General features: G+C 35.4%; 2 long non-coding RNA genes across 2 annotated transcripts in view; one reads left to right on the top strand and one right to left on the bottom strand.

Annotated features, from left to right (window-relative positions):
* The window catches only part of LOC125753064 (uncharacterized), a 34221-nt gene extending 31896 nt beyond the window's left edge, over window positions 1-2325 (top strand). The window contains exons 3-4 of the long non-coding RNA XR_007403985.1: window positions 221-276; window positions 2198-2325. This is a non-coding gene — a long non-coding RNA (uncharacterized LOC125753064). The remainder of the gene's footprint in view (window positions 1-220; window positions 277-2197) is intronic.
* Window positions 1-17893, bottom strand: part of LOC125753063 (uncharacterized) — a 38022-nt gene that overhangs the window by 8480 nt on the left and 11649 nt on the right. Inside the window, exon 4 of the long non-coding RNA XR_007403984.1 lies at window positions 4555-6647. This is a non-coding gene — a long non-coding RNA (uncharacterized LOC125753063). The remainder of the gene's footprint in view (window positions 1-4554; window positions 6648-17893) is intronic.

Raw genomic sequence — 17893 nt, 5'->3', positions numbered from 1 at the left:
TGAATCTAATCACATCAACTTTTTGATAAATATTATTACATGGTTTCCAAACTTGCTGGCAACATCCTTATCATGACCCATAAGTCTCTATGATATGGCCCATAACTGACTCTTTGATATCATAACTTATTAGTCTTCCATTACTCACTATGCACCAATTGCCCTTCCTTGTTGTTAATTAAAAATAACACACACAATTCATTTTTTTTTTTTCTTTCAGGGACTAAAATCTGGTTAACTGGAGCTCAGTCAGTCCCCTCACCTTATGGAGAGAAGGTGTGTGGGAAAGTGGGAGGTAATATGCAAGCTCAGAAAGGTCTACATGTGTGGTGGAGAGAGGAAAAGAAAAACCTGGGAAGCTGGATCTTGCCTCTGGCTCTTCTAGGCTGGGCCAGGGGAGAGGCTACCTGCTAGGGTAGGTGGGTAGAGAGCTAGAGCGTGTGAAACACGCCTGGCCCTTGTGGGGGGCAAAGGGAGGAAGAAGGTGCTATTCACACAGCAGCCACAGGTCAAAGAGCAAAGTAGACGCAGTGCTGTCTGCCTCTGGTCTCAGATTGGGCCTGGATTGGGCCACTGGGCCCATGCCCCAGTAAGGGGGCGGGTCTTTGTGCCATTCTACTGTAGGGACCAATGAAGCTCTGGGGACAGATGTAGGAGGCCCTCTGGAATTCTCGTTAAGTGTGGATAGGAGGGATCCCTGGGTAGCTCAGGGGTCTGGTGCCTGCCTTTGGCCCAGGGCATGATCCTGGAGTTCTAGGATCAAGTCCCATATGGGGCTTCCTGGATAGAGCCTGCTTCTCTCCTCTGTCTGTGTCTCCGCCTCTCTCTCTATGTCTCTCATGAATAAGTAAATAATATCTTTAAAAAAAAAAGTGTGGATAGGAGCAATCTGCATTTATTTATTTATTTATTTTTTTTTTAATTTTTTTTTTTTTTTTTTATTTATGATAGTCACACACAGAGAGAGAGAGAGGCAGAGACACAGGCAGAGGGAGAAGCAGGCTCCATGCACCGGGAGCCTGATGTGGGATTCGATCCCGGGTTTCCAGGACCGCGCCCTGGGCCAACGGCAGGCACCAAACCGCTGCGCCACCCAGGGATCCCCAAAATAATTGTAATTAACTATTATATTATCTTCAGCCAAAACTCTTGCTAAGTTAAGTGATAGGCATGCCTTTAGCTTTTTTTTTTTGTTTTGTTTTGTTTTTTTCTGGGTCTCGAACTTTTTTTCCCTCTGTCCCATTTTTCCCTTATCATTTTGGTGGACCTTCCCCATAACCTTTAAAATTCAATTTGGTTGTCCCTTGTCCTGTAAAATTTTCTGTTCCTTCCCTCTACATTACTCCCCAGGCTGCCATTTGCACATTTGCACATAATTCAACTGTTTCATTGAACAAATTCTGGAGTCATTGTTTACACGTGTTTCACTTGAAAGACTGTAATCTCCTTGTATACAGTATAGTACTTAGCATATATTAGTCACTCAACACATGTTTATTGGATTGAATGTTTTGGAATTAATTAAATTGTGTAGAATCTAATTAGCTGGAGTGATATTTGAACAGAACAGTGTACGATGAACAGAATTCCAAAAATGCAGATGGAGACTAAATAGATGTCAGAAGGTAGCATTTGAAAAAAAAAATGGCACCATTTGATGATTCAGAAGATACTAACTGTAAGAAGTTGAGCTTGAGTGACTGACAAAACAATACAATGTTAATAGAACTAAAAATATCAGAAAGAAGAGCTAGGTTTACAGGTAAATAATGGATTCTGATTTGATTGGTTCTCTTTGAAAAGCACGCTTACCAATTAACTTTTGGAACAAAATCACATTTTAAATTTCATGCTAATTATAAAATAGCATTTACTTAATTCATTTATTTTAACAATGCAATGATTACGGCAAAGATTAAGAAATAAATGAAAGACTTCAAAACCAGGCAAATAAAATGTGAAAATACATAAACTTATATAAAAGTGACATTTGTTTCCATCTGTTATCTATTGGGAAACTGTTAAGAACTGTTAAGCCGATGCTCTGAGTATGTGCATATGCATGTGTGTGTACTTATTTAAGGCAGTAACAGAGCAGTATAATGCTTTGCATTATGCATTTGCTTTTTAAAAATTTCCTTTATGCTTATTTAATGCATATGTTTTTATTCTTTGAATCATCAAACCTTTTTTATAGGAGTTGAGATCATGCCAGACTTCAGACAACACAAACATGAGGAAAACTCTTAAAGTATGCTGTGATATTTGCTAAAAGGTAATTTTCTCTTTTCTGTATTGTCTCTGTACTCAGTAATGAAATGGAACAAACAAGCATTACATGGTTCTAATTGTCTTTCTATGCAAACAATTAAGACTAGAGAAGGGAGGGTTTGCAACTAAGAAAATAATGGTAATTCCTATCCATTCTTGATTGTACACACACACACACACACACACACACACACAGTGAAATGTAAAAAGCACCTCTGTCCAGAAATTAACATGGGAAGAAATGGCAAGGCAAGACAAGAAGAGAAGAAGAGAAAAAGAGAAAAGAGGAGAGGAGAAGAGAGGAGAGGTGAGGGTAGGGTAGGGTAGGGTAGGGCAGGAGAAAGAAGAAAGAGAAAGAAGAGAAGAGAAGAGAAGAGAAGAGAAGAGAAGAGAAGAGAAGAGAAGGGGAGGAGGGGGAGGGAGGAGAGGAGGAGAGGAGAGGAGAGGAGAGGAGAGGAGAGGAGAGGAGAGGAGAGAGGAGAGGAGAGGGGAGAGGAGAGGAGGAGAGGAGAGGAGGGGAGGGAGGGAGGGGAGGAGAGGAGGGGAGGAGGGGAGGAGAAAAGAGAGAAAGAGAGAAGAGAAGAGAGAAGAGAAAGAAGAGGAGGGAGGAGAGGAGAGGAGAGAGAGGAGAGGAGAGGAGAGGAGAGGAGAGGAGAAGAGGGAGAGGAGAGGAGAGGGAGAGGAGAGAGGGAGAAAGAAAGAGAAGAGAAGAAAGAGAAGAAGAGAGGAGAGGAGAGGAGAGGAGGGAGAGGAGAGGAGAGGAGAGGAGGGAGGGAGGGGAGGGGAGGGAGGGGAGGAGGAGGGGAGGAGAGGGGAGAGAGAGAAGAGAAGAGGAGAGAAGAGAGAGAAGAGAAGAGAAGAGAAGAGAAGAGAAGAGAAGAGAAGAGAAGAGAAGAGAAGAAGAGAAAGGAAGAAGGAGAGGAGAGGAGAGGAAAGGAGAGGAGAGAAAGAAGAAGAGAAGAGAGAGAAGAGAAAGAGAGAAGAAGGAGAGAGAAGAGAAGAGAAGAAAAGAGAAGAGAAGGAAGAGAAAGAAGAGAAGAAGAGAAGAGAAGAGAAGAGAAAGAAGAGAAGAGAAGAGAAGAGAGAAGAGAAGAGAAGAGAAGAGAAGAGAAGAGAAGAGAAGAGAAGAAAGAGAAGAGAAGAGAAGGAAGAGAAAGAAGAGAAGAGAAGAGAACTACTTGGGAAAAATAGGAAACATCAGGTTTCTGATGACACATTGCTCTTTACTTTGTAAGCTATCTTCATTCTTCGTGTGCAAATGAGTTTTAATCCTTTACAGATATGCAGATACTCAGCATGGAAGAAGCAACCCAGAGTTATCCCATCAGAGAGAAGCCAGAGCTCCAGATTTATATCCTAAACCCCATCAGTCACTGGCTGAGGAATGTCTTCTTATCCTTGAGTAGGATAGACACTCTTATTAGCCCTTTAGTAGGCATTCTTTTTAAGAAGTAAACTTCCAGGTAGCAGAAATATAAAAAGCCAATTTAAATTTTGTGAATTCTCCAGTTTTCTGGCTGACAGATAAGCTACGCAAGGCAGTAACATGGAAGGAATATAAGATAATAAAAAAGACAATTTCCAATGTTAACATTAAGATCCGATAAGGCAGAAGACACAAAGTTATTAATTCCCTTGTATCAAGCATATCTTCTGGTGTATAAACCAGGTTCTGAAAAACGTGCCTTCATCCTTTCAGATAAAAGCCCACAAACTACTCGTTAGCTGGCCATTTCATCATTGTAGAGGAAGCTGGACTGTGCTAGAGAAGATGGTCCAGAAGTGGGAAGGGAGGTGAAGGGAGGCTGTGGGAAAAGGAACAGGAAGGAGTAGAGTTAGAGAGGAAGAGTGAGGAGGAGAGGAAAGTGGGAGAGAACAAGAAGTTGGAGGAACACAGGACAGGGAAGGAAGGTGTGGGAAGGGTGTGATGCTGAGGGAGGGGGAGGAGTAAAGACAGAGGAGCAGCAGAAGAAGTGGAAGGGTCCAGGGCTAGGAGAAAGGGTGGCTGAATGGGGTAAGAGGGATAGAACAAAATACAGGGGTGCCTGGGTGGCTCAGTGGTTGAGTGTCTGCCTTTGGCTCAGGTCGTGATCCCAGGGTTCCAGGATCAAGTCCCTGTCAGGCTCCCCTTAGGGAGCCTGCTTCTCCCTCTGCCTATGTCTGTGCCTCTCTCTGTGTGTCTCTCATGAATAAATAAATAACATCTTAAAAAAATAAAAGACAGCCCTACAAACATCAAGGACAACTGCACATTAGGAAAACACAACAAAGAATGATCTTTACCCATTTGAGACAATTCAAAGTCCAGGGTGGTGGGACGTTATGAGATGAGAGGATGAGATGAAGTAAATGGGGCAGGCAGGGGTCACATCACGCAAGTCTTTGACTAAAATCCCTAAATAGTAGAAAGTAAATGATATTAAGTCTGAAGCCTTTGAAAGGTAGTTTCTTTAATTCTTTTTTTTTTTTTTTTTTTTTTTTTTCAAACCACTGGCATTTGATTTAACCTGCCTGGGTAATTCTAACCTAAATGGGTTTGAAAACCACAGCCCTAAAATATTTAAAGAAGTACAAAATTTTCAACCTGAAGCTAGCAACTTAGGCTCCCTATGACCTCAAGATTCAGCCAGCTACCCTCCCATTAGACGCACACACCCACACACACGCACACCACATTTTTCTTTCCAGAGCTCCTTATTTAGCTTGGTATTTAAACTGTTTTTCATTCAACAACTAGAAATAACAAGCACAGCATAAACATCAAGAGTTTAAAATCCAAGCTCTAACATCACGAGCTATCTGTCCCAGGAATTATCTAACCTTTCTAAACTCCGGTAACAGAATCTGAAAAGTTGAAGTGTTTATGTCATAGGATAGGAATGAAGCTAACTGAAGTTACAAAATTTTGAAGATAACACAAGGACGTTTTCTAAACCACAATGTTAGGAACATATTAGCTGCTCTGGCAGTTATATGTTAAAATAAGTTAAATGCAAATATCTGGTTATGGTGATTTTAGTGTCAATACATTTCAGTAAAAGTATTAATACATATTTATTAGCCTTGCCCCAATTTTGAAAAGAGTGATCAGGGAAGAGGCAAACAATGAAACAAAATGAGCAGAATATGCTGGCTTTACAAGCTCGTTTCTATTATTTTAAGATTGTTTTTAAAAGAGAAATCATGTGGAAACATTACCTTTTATTAGAAGCTTTACAATTTACTTTAACAAATGAGAAGAAAAAGGAGTCCTTTCAAGATTAATAAAAAAGGAGAAACGTAGATATTTGAAATTCAGCATAATTCCTGTTTCCTATTTTCTTTGATCTTAGTAGGGACAAAGAGAAGGTACACACTGAGCTATTTGGTTTTACTTTGCTTGACTTATGAAGTCTTTTGTGGTTTTCATTTAACATGGAGGATTTCTTATAACATATTCCCATGAAAATCATTAAGACAGTGCTGTATATTCTGAATGAAATGGGAAAGGTTGTTAATTGGTCAATGTTGATAGTTTATTTACATAAATCATGACCCCATTAACTAAATATTCTCTTCCTAAATAGCAGCAATTTTAGATCTGAATTATCTAAATAATTGACTCAATTTTTCATTTTAGCTTGCCATTATACACACAACCTTTGACTTAAGGATGAATATGAGCTTTTGTAAATTTAGCTGACATTACCAAATTACTTATTTTCTTAGTGATTTTTATCTAATTGGAGTCTTAATCTGAAATAACTTATTTTCCTTAACCCCACAGCAAGTCACTGCTGACTTTATGCTTTAAATTCCAAAATATACACTAGATATCAGTGAGATGTTGGCTGGCTTACTAGAACTCAGTTGGAAAATGTAACAAATTTTTATCAAAAATAAAATAAGGCAGAAGAGAATCATGTTTTTTTGAATGGACAGGAATTAAAGCAAATTTAAAGAGCTTATTTTCAATGGTATTTGTGACGATGAGTTAGTTTATTACTTTAACATCATTGGTTCTTTATTAAAAAGTATAAGAGCAAATAAATGAAGAAAATTATGTTTTTTATTGACTTATTTCCTAGAAAAATAAGCCATTTGATCTTCAAATGAGTCTGCCTGTTTTCAGTTGATTTCTTAAGTCTTGCCTTAAATGATTTTTTTTTTTTTTAACTCCAGTGGAATAGGAGGGGAGTGTTCTTTCCCGCTGTTTTATGGTTAGCATTCCCACTGACATAGACAGCAGTAATTAGTCAGAACAATACTTATACTATGATGTGAGCTTTCCCTACTGACAAAAAAAAAAAAAAAAAGATCTGGAATTTTTACTTATCTGGAGCTTGAGCTTGAGTTTCTGATTTTCTTCTCACCAATTTTCCCTTGTGGTTAGATCCCTAGAAAATAATGCCATATTTGATTAATTGCATCATTTTTGCATTTGTGGCATGTGAAACAACTTTTGTTTATATTTGCAAATTTAACTGAACTTATCTGGGGCTCTTGAAGTTCTTCATCTTTAGTGGTTTGTGGATCACCTACCAGTAGCTAGAACTTCCTGCAATAGTAGAAATAGGCAGATTTCTATCCTGTCAGCCCCAGACTATAAATTGTGGGGTTTGGCTGAGAAATTTTTGTTTATAAAGGTAATAAGTGATTAATGATTTGTAAAAAGTTATAAGCATATATATATATTTATATTATTTCACTTAATATATATTAATTTATGTATTATATGTATTAATTTATGTGAAATATATGTGTATATATAAGGTATACTATAAAACACATATACATCTATAGAAAGCTTTTCTTAATATATAAGAAATATGTAAAAAAAGAAATATGTATACATATATAACTTTTTATGTATGTAAAATATATATTATATATATATTATACATATATGCCTTATAGTTGAAGTATTACTTTGCATTTGAATTAATATATTTTAGTTTATTTTTAAAAGATTTTTATTTATTTATTCATGAGAGACACACAAAGAGAGGCAGAGACACAGGCACAGGCAGAAGCAGTCTCTATGCAGGAAACCCAATGGGGGACTTGATCCTGAGACTCCAGGATCATGCCTTGGGCCGAGGGCAGGTGCTAAACCGCTGAGCCACCCAGGTATCCCGAATTAATATATTTTATATGAGAATTTCACTAATGCCAGACATTTTCAGTAGTTTTATATGGACCAATAGACCTGTAAGGATTTTTCATACCCACTAATCACTAATGTTTAAAACCATTAATTGAAGAGCTGATTGGAGTCTGCATTAGTTTCTTAGGGCTACTGTAACAGAATACCACGAACTTGGGTGACTAAACAACAGAAATTTATTCTCTTGCCGTCTTGAAAAATAGATATTTAAAATCAGAGTGTTATGGCAAAAATGAACTATTGGGACTTCATAAAGATAAACAGCTTTTGCACTGCAAAGGAAACAGTCAACAAAACCAAAAGACAACCTACAGAATGGGAGAAGATATTTGCAAATATCTTATCAGATACAAGGCTAGTATCCAAAATCTACAAAGAACTTATCAAACTCAACATCCGAAGAACAAATAATCCAAACAAGAAATGAAGAGACATTCCTCCAAAGAAGACATCCAAATGGTCAACCAACACATGAAAAATGCTGAATAGCACTCAGCATCAGGGAAATACAAATCAAAACCAATGAGATACTATCTCACACTGGTCAGAATGGCTAAAATTAACAAGACTTGAAACAACAAATGTTGGCAAAGATGTGGAGAAAGGGGAACCCTTTCACACTGTTGGTGGGAATGCAAGCTCCTGCAGACACTCTGGAAAACAGTATGGAGGTTCCTCAAAGAGTTGAAAATACAGCTAGCTACTCTATGACTCAGTAATTGCACTACTAGGTATATACCCCAAAGATACAAACGTAGTGATCCCAAGGGGCACGTGCACCCTAATGTTTATAGCAGCTATGTCCTCAGAAGCAAATAGCCAAAATATGCAAAGAGCCCAGATGTCCATCAACAGATGAATGGATAAAGAAAATGCAAGTATATATATGTTTTTCCTTATGACCCTTTGAGGTATGCTGTGAACCTCCTCCAGGGTCTGTAAGTAATTAAATTTTCTCCTTTAGTTTCCCTGTGGTCTTTGTTGAACCAGGGCTCAGCATCCCACATCCTGGGCTCTACTTAACAAATGTTAATTTAACAAGTCACAACAATTAGACACTCAGTTTATGATATTTTGTTACAGCAGCCTGAACTGGTTAAAGACAAGATGTAGACAGAAGCATGCTTTCTCTGAAAGCTCTATGGGAGCGTCCTTCCTTGTCTCTTTTGGTTTTTTTGGTAGTTGCCCCAAATTGTTGGCATTCTTTGCCATTCCTTAGCTTGTAAACATATTACTCCCACCTCTGCTTCTGTCTTTAAGGCTTTCAACCGTGTTTCTGTATCCAAATTTCCCTCTTCTTATAAGGTCATTAGGATTCTCTCTAATCTGGCATGACCTTCATCTTAATGATTACATCTGCAAAGACCATTTTTCTAAATAGGGTCACATTCACAGGTATCAGAAGTTAGGACTTGAATTTAGGGGAGACATAAACCAACCCACAATAGTATCTGTATAATTCATATTAAGTGAAATAGGGAAAGGATTTTTTTTTTTTTGTCAAGAGTTGTTCTTTTTTTCTAGCATTTATCTAGTATTAAAGTAAACTAAGTTTTTTTTTTTTCCGCCAAAGATAATAAATAGATTTTTAAAAAATTCTCTAATAGTTCTTCATTGATGTTTTCTATAATGATAGAGTCTTGGAACCAAAGGAAATACAAACAAAAGTAGCAAGCAAATAATATGGTCCAGGATTCATAATTGAGTTGTAAAGACAAACCATATGTAAAATAGTTAACAAAACAAGCGTAGTATCATATGATAACTGACACAACTGTGTGATACAATAAGGGTATGGGAGTAGATTGGAAATAGGCAAGGCCAAGTGGCAGCCACCACTGGGGGAAATGAAGTGAAAATCATCTTTCTCATTCCCTATTTCTGTGTCCAACAGTTTCCTTGGGACATAATGATACATTGTCCTTGTCACAGATACCAACTTACTAGCAACGTAGTTTATATAATAGGCTTAATGTTCTTTCAGTAACTACTACTATTCAGAACTTCCTCAAACACCTTGTTATAACTAGCCAAGAGATACCTGTTTCTTCATTTCTCTCCCAGTTTTGTTAGTAATATTACTAACTAGCCTGTACTGATCACCCCTTACCTGTCCACGGTTTTCAATGAGATTTAAATTTTCCACAAAGCATTTAGAAGTGGGGGGAAAAAGCCTGTTTACTTAAGGATCAGTACCTCCAATAAAAAGAAACCACTGAGAAACCACTCGTATTTTGTATGTTCTTATCTTCAAACAGACATGATCATAGAGGGCATGTTCATCCACTTCTTTAGTTGTGGCTTCACTGTCATGGCTAGCGTTCATTACTTAGCTGTTTACAAAGGAACGGTTGAAATTGTGTTGGGTTTCAAAGCATTATCCAAACCGGTGAACTGTGTATTTCCAACACTCCATGCTCAGTAGGACTCAACACCCTACTTCACTGCCTGAGCTTCTCTAAACAATTAGAAACAAGCTGCTTTTGACTGTTCCAACTTAAAGTAAACTAATACTTTTTGTTGACTTACTTACCATGAAGACCTTGCCAGAAGAGTGGGAGGTAAAAATCGTTTAATCAAATGCTTTTGCTTATTTAGGAGAAAAATGTCAAAATTCATAATAATTTTATAGTTTGCCTCTTTGGCCCTTGCAAACTCCTAATTCTTTGTACATTTAGCTGTAAACCTATTCACAATATAAACCTTAAACACACAATGATTTTGTGTTTGTTTTACAAAGGGATAAAATGCATAATAGAGTTTGCAGTGGGTTGAATTGTCTCCCTCCAAAATTAATGTTGAAAGTCCTAACCTTGGGATCCCTGAGTAGCTCAGCGGTTTGGCGCCTGCCTTCAGGCCCAGGGCGTGGTCCTGGAGTTTCTGGATCGAGTCCCACATCGGGCTCCTTGCATGGAGCCTGCTTCTACCTCAGTCTGTGTCTCTGCCTCTCTCTCTCTCTCTCTGTGTCTCTCACGAGTGAATAAATAAAATCTTAATTAAAAAAAAAAAAAAGAAAGTCCTAACCTTTTGTTTCTATGAATATAACCTAATTTGGAAATACAATATTTTCAATGTAATCGAGTTAATACAAGGTCATTTGAATGGTTTCTAACCCAACATGACTAGTATCTTTACAAGAAGGGGGAAATTTAGACACAGGTATATACATGGAGAAGAATGCCATGTGAAGACGCATAGATAAGGAGAGGACAGCCATGTGACATGGAGGCAGTTTGGAATGATGCATATACACAGGCAGGGAATATCAAGGATTCCAGAGGCTAGAAGAAGTAGGAGATATTCTCTCCTATGGGTTTCGGAGGGACAGCGACCCTGGCAACACCTTGATGTTGGACTTCTACCCTACAAGACTGTGAGATAATACTGGGATGAGCCACCCAGTTTGCGGTAATTTGTTACAGATGCCCTAGGGAATGAATACACTATTTTAAAAAAAGAATTTCCAAATTTCTGACTGCTACCTCTGATTTTCACTTTCCTCAAAAATCAATTAATTCTAAACAGAAATTTAAGAAAGTGGTAATAGAACTGTGAAGTCCTAATATAAAATATGTAGCAAGAAGCCATTGAGTATTTTTGAACAGGGGTTGACATGGTTAAACTTGGGATCATATATCTAAGATTAGATATATGCTTAGGTCTTAGATATATGCTTTAACCTCATTAGGAGTTTAAAAATGGATTCATTAAGTAAAACTAGAATCCCTGTGAAAGGAATGGAGGAAAAAGGGAGAAAAGAAGGAAGATACATATGATGAAAACAATGAAGAAATGAAGAAAGCATCCCCAAACAAATAGTAATAAGATATAAAACAATAATGCTGATGAATTTAGAAATGAGAATGACATAAAATAGATTTGAGAAACCTTAGAAAGAAGAATTGACAAAATGTATTTACAAAATACACACATTTACATTAATCTAGGAAATGAAAGGGTGAAGTTAACCATGGCACTCCAAGTTGAGTGAATAAAGATAAAAGTAGTTGAGCTGATGATGGATGGCAGGCAATTGTTAAGAGAAACTTATTTGAATGAGATACAAAGGAGAAAATAAACAGCTATATTTTGACATATTTGACTGAAGGTATGCTGAGTGTATCAATTAGATATTGAATTCAGAAAACAATTACACATACCTGGAAAACAGAGGTATGATTGCACAGAAGCTGGCAAAGACCAGCTGCCTGGAATAACTAAATATTAACAGTCATTCTAGCTCACCCAGTATTTTGCTGTCATTCTTAGACTTCGATTCTCATCCTCATTTTTTGTTTCTTTGTTGATTCGTTTTATTTTTTATTTTTTTAATTTAAATTCAATTAATTAACATATAGTGTTATTAGTTTCAGAGGTGGAGTTCAGTGATTCATCAGTCTTATAGAACACACAATGCTCACTGTACCACATTCCTTCCTTAGTGCCCATCACCCAGTTACCCCGTCCCCCCACATCCCTCCCCTCCAGAAACCCCTGGTTTCTTTCCTATGATTAGCAGTCTCTTAGGGTTTGTCTCTCTCTCTCTGATTTCGTCTTGTTTTATTGTTCCTTCTATCCCCTATGATCCTCTGTTTTTTCCCCTAAATTCCACATATGACTGAGATCATATGATAATTGTCTAACTTTGAGTGACTTCTTTTGTTTAGCATAATACCCTCTAGTTCCAAACACATCATTGCAACTGGAATTAATTCTTTTTTTTAATGGTTGAAGAGTAGTCCATACTATATATTGTACTATATATATATATATATATATATATATATATATATATAGTGCTATATACTATAATATATACTATATATTGGCTATTGAAGATATTGCTGCTATGAACATTGGGGTGCAGGTGCCCCTTGAGATCACTACATTTGTATCTTTTGGGTAAAAACCCAATAGTACAATTGCTAGGTTGTAGGGTAGCTATATTTTCAACTTGTTGAGGTCCCCCTCATTATGAGGTGGCTCCTAGAGCCCCAGTCTTCACATCCGCATTCCAGGCAGAAAGAATAATGAACAGAAAGAAGCAGAGGGGGAATGCCACCCCCATCGGTCTTTAAGAGTTGTTTTTTGTTTGTTTTGGGTTTTTTTTTTTTTTTTTTTTTTTTTTTTTTGCGTGTGTGTGTATGTTTTTTCAGGAGCTTCACCTAACCCCTCTTTCTCACATCACCTATATGCAGAGAAGGAGGGGAAACTTAGTTATTGGTGGAACTAGCAGGCTCTGCTGTGGGGATATCCTGGCTTGTTCAGTTTATTTAATTGCTGAAATATGATCTGTTTCTGATTCCTTGCCAGTGGATTAGCTCCAGTGCTTTAAGTATTTTTCTTTTCAGATATTTTAGAGAAAGCCTGTAGAATCAAGCCAGTAAATCATGAAGTGCAGTTTTTTTTTTTTGTCTAAACATATGCTTGTTTATATGCCTTTGTGTATATTTCTACTTTCTGAAGATTGATACAAATCATTTTTGTCATCTGTTTTCAGCAGTCTACTTTTCTTTTATATCTTACATTAACATAAACAATTAAAAGTTGACTTCATCTTGAAGCTGTGAATACATCATTATTTTATCTTTGAGAATGATACAACCCATTTATTTTTTTTCTATTCTACTTGTCAACACAACAAAAGGAAAAAACAGTGACTTTCAAAATGTACATCATTTGAATGTTTTGCTCAGACTATCATATGACAGCATAATATCCTAAACTATATGTCAATCACAGTTAATTATTTAATTTCCCATTGTACAGAAAAAAAGTTTCCTCTTTTACACATTTTCAAATTAAAAAAAAAGGAATAATTTTTTTTTCAACATTCACTCAGCAAATATTTACTTAATTCTTTCTGAGTGCCAGACACTATGCTCGGCTGGATTCAGTGGCAAATAAAACAAGTTTGGAACCAATACTTTTCAAGACGTTTGTGTCAGGGCAAGTTATTTTATCTACAATGTATATATACACATATATGTGTGTGTGTATATATATGTGTGTGTATACATAAACATGTATGTGTGTGTATACATTTATATATATATATATTTGTTCATAACTTTCTTGGTGCAACATAGAGTATAAAAAATGAAAACAATGGAGACTGCATGATATGGAGGTAAAAGGTACCAAGTCGGAATTGTACTGCTTAATGCTTGTCTGGACCACCCATTTAGACTGCAGTTTCCTACTGGGTGGTGATATGTGTCAGGAGGAATTGACCCTTCTGCAGAAAGTGACTAAAAGTAAAAATAATAATAATAATAATAATAACAGTCAATTTATAAAGTATTTTCAGCAATATTTTCTAATGTAGAGGTCAGTGATTTACCGTTAAACTCGTCATTCTTGTTCTGTTTAAAATAATGTCTTAGCCGTTATTCGTCATATTGCTTCCCAGGAGCACATTTAACTCTCATCTAATTTATTTGATGCAGTGTAGATTCAATTGGCATGTTAGCAAATGTTCAGAAACATTATAATTTCATTTGGAATTTACTGAGTTGGCACAAAGAATAAGATAATGAGACAAGTGCAGATTTACAGCCTTCTGCCTCAAACATATTCATTTGAAATTTAATTCAAGAGGATTGTCTTAAAAACTACATGTAAAACAAATCTTCCTGTGTCAGAAGCATAAAGTCCTTAATAATACTTTCAAAATCTAAACAATTAGCCTATCTATATGGATTAATATGAAAATAAATTTGAAAATATGTCTTATAAAAATAAAAAGACTAAGACAATGCTGATTTTAACTTATTTTTAGTTCTTAAAAACCATTAGCATCATGTGCTGTGAATGAAATGTAAAGTTTCTAAATATAAGGAATATTGTTTCTTCAGTTTTCTACTTAATGCTATATATTATAAGAACACAGATTCAAAGTGATAATACATATATAGCAAAAGATGTTGTTATTCAAGATATGTTGAAATCCTCTTCTAATTTTTGTTGTATTACTATTGACTGCTCCCATTAAATTAAGTCATAAGATTACAAGTATCCTATAGAGGCAGAAATTTTTTATGGATTATGTGTAACAAAGTCAGCCTAAAACACTAAAAGACTACGATGATATTGAATCATATCAATCATCAGCAGGGGAACAGATGAGATATTATCAGACAGTAAAAGACCAAAAACATGTGAAACAAAACAAGTGTTGCATTAAGTCATAATTCAAAGCATTCTATCACTATGACTGCTAAATCAAATTAAACATTTGTTCTATTAATCAACTTATAGTTTTGTTATAGACATGGCTAATATGAGGTGTAGGTAAATGAAACATAAAGCAAAACATAATAAAGCATAAATAAGAAAAAAAAAGCATAAATAAGGTTAGACGACTTTCTGGAGAAATATTTGTGCTTTCAGAGAGGTTCAAAGATTTCTTCATCCTTAACTGATTTTAACCTTTATATCATGATCTGATCTAAAAGAAAGTGAAAATTTATAATAACTGGGAAATTGCTCTTTCCATGAAGCGTGTGATGAAAAAGCTACATATGTTCTTAGTTATGAGTCAAAGACTACAAAAGCAGTATTGCAAGGTTTAATTAATTGATAGTATATTGATTTAATCCGATTATTTCTTTATTCCAGGAGAGTAGTGTTTACATCATCTCAAAGGATGAGCATTCTAAGAGCATTGGTGATGCCTAGCTCTGCATTGTGACCTTTCTAATAGTTAATTTGGAGGGATTTTTAAAAAGCTTAAGTGAAAGAATATGTTTATATATATAAACATATATAGTGTATATACACACACATAACATGTAATAAGAGTCAGGAAAAGTTAGCTATTGTTAATATAATCATAAAACACAAGACTGATTTGTAGAAAATTATTATAAATACTAATAAATGTTAGCTTATATCTGGGAGCTTCTAACCTAATCCTATACATAATACAGTTTTTATCATTTCTATACTCTTAATTTTGAATTAGTATTATTTTAGCAAAAGTTTAGTAGAGATTAAATACAGTGTAAAATGACTTGATGTCTAAATTCCTTATTTTTATTTTTTTATTGTATTTAAGATTTTATTTATTTATTCATGAGAGACAGAGAAAGAGGCAGAGACATAAGCAGAGGGAGATGCAGGCTCCCTACAGGGAGCCTGATGTGGAACTTAATCCAAGAACCAACCGCAGGATCATGATTTGAGCCAAAGGCAGAGGCTCAACCACTGAGCCACTCAGGTGCCATATAAATTCACCTACTTTTAAAACTATCTTTATTAAGCTGAGATGAAATGCTGCCATTGGTATCTTCCTTTTCATTGGGAAGAAAAAGAAATGGTTGCGTTTGATATAATGTTTTTATAACTTACCTAAAATTTGCAATCCACTCATAGGTTGAAAGGCCATTAAGAAGTATGTTGGTGACAAAATAGTATGCTATAGAGAATTATAACCATAGTGATTTGCTGTCAAATATCAGTGAAGTAGTAGCTAATATAAAAATCATTAGAAAATGATTTGATTTGCAAGTTATAAAAAATGTTACTTCATATCCTGGAGTTTCCAATCAAAGACTATGTATAGCAGGTGCTTCTCATGCATTTTTGGCCTGTGTACAATTTGAATACAGCAAAAGATCCCAGGAATTATACATCTAGGCTATGTGTTGATTAATTCGCATAACCCATAGACCGAAGCCTAGATTTAATAACGCACATAAGAATTCTTTCCAACCCTACAATTGTTTCTGCCCTAATATAAACCTCAGTGCTCAAGACGTTTGTCTACAGATCATATATATTGTTTCACAAGATGCAGAAGAGTGAGTTGTATTTACTTAATCAAAAAGTCTGTCTCAATTCAGGGTCAATATTTTCTCCCACTATATATATTATGACCGCATATAAGGATACTACAAATAATTTCCTAGTCAATATCTAAAGTTCCAAAAAGATCCAAGTAAATAGTCAAGTCGTATAATTTATATGAATATTTTGAATGCATTTACTTGCTAAGCATGGGAGGCAGTTTATATACTAAACATTTAAAATACAACAGGGAAAAGATATAATTATGAAGGAGTTACAAGTAAAAAGCTCTGGAGAGAGAACATAAGTTACAGAATGGAAAAGAAAAAGAAAAAAAAGAAAAAAAGATGAAAAAAAGAATGGAAAAGAAAAGGGAAACATCACAATAAGAAAGGACACAATGGAGCATTTACTAGAAGAATTCAAAATAAAGTTGCCACAGAAAATAAAAGATGGCACTTAAATTTGAATTTCAGATAAATTAAAACTGCATGAGAATGCTCCAAGCAGTACTGGTGACACCTACACTACTTTTTTGTTTGTTTGTTTTTTCTGAAATACAAATTTAACTATATTTTTATTTGCTAAACCTGGCATTCATTCTCTAAACAATAGAAATGAAAGGAAATAGAAACTGACAATGTTTAATAAATTAATAAATACAGGATAATGGAATATGTATGGGCAATCCAAATGATGTGGCTTAAAAATAAAATTCATACTATTACTTAAAAAAATTTTTTTTTACTTAAAAAAATTTTTAAGGCAAAAGCGTATGTAAGTGATGGCCATATTTTCATACCATAAGGAGAATCTCCATAATCATGGAGATTATTTACATTTATAATAAGCTTCATATATTTTCTGAATATTTCACATATGTCAACAATTTAAACTATCAGTTTAATAACTATCAATAATAGGAACAATTGTTAAAGTACAGGTGGTTTTTTTTACTAAGAAATTAGTTTCTAGAGAAATGTCACTTGCTTATAAACCATAAGAGCCTTTTTCACATTCAAATATTTTTTACATATTAACAGACCACTTTTCTTCATTGATGATAGCATTTGGAAATATTAATGGAATATTGTTTATAAATACAGATGCTACATACATTCCCCAAACTCTGAAAATTGCTGATGACAAAGTTCACAAGTAACTATAAATATTTAAATAAAAGCCAAAAATACAGCTGGTGTGTTTAGTTGTTAATGCTCGAAAGGAAATATTTATATCCATTTTGTTTTAATCTAAATCCATTGTACTCAGAAAGCTATACAGGAAACTGGCTGTATTTTTTTAAAAATTAGATATATTATTTCATACACATTAGGCGCACTATCTAGAACTAAGTATGAAATACATCTTGGGTCATTAAAAAATTAAAAATTAACAGTTTCCTTTAAATGCCTACTAAGAGGGCAGCCCCGGTGGCGCAGCGGTTTAGCGCCGCCTGCAGCCCAGGGTGTGATCCTGGAGACCCTGGATTGAGTCCCACGTCAGGCTTTCTGCATGGAGCCTGCTTCTCCCTCTGCCTGTGTCTCTGGCTCTCATTCTCTCTCTGTGTCTCTATGAATAAATAAATAAAATCTTAAAAAAAAGTATAATAAAAAAATAAAATAAATGGCTACTAAGAGATCTCTCACACACAGGTACACCCACCTATATGCCAAAAGAAATGAT

This window comes from Canis lupus, chromosome 19 (assembly GCF_003254725.2).
Source record: "Canis lupus dingo isolate Sandy chromosome 19, ASM325472v2, whole genome shotgun sequence".
NCBI classification, from domain to species: domain Eukaryota; kingdom Metazoa; phylum Chordata; class Mammalia; order Carnivora; family Canidae; genus Canis; species Canis lupus.
The sequence above is the reverse complement of the archived record's forward strand: the minus strand, read 5'-3'. Positions and strand labels throughout refer to the sequence as shown.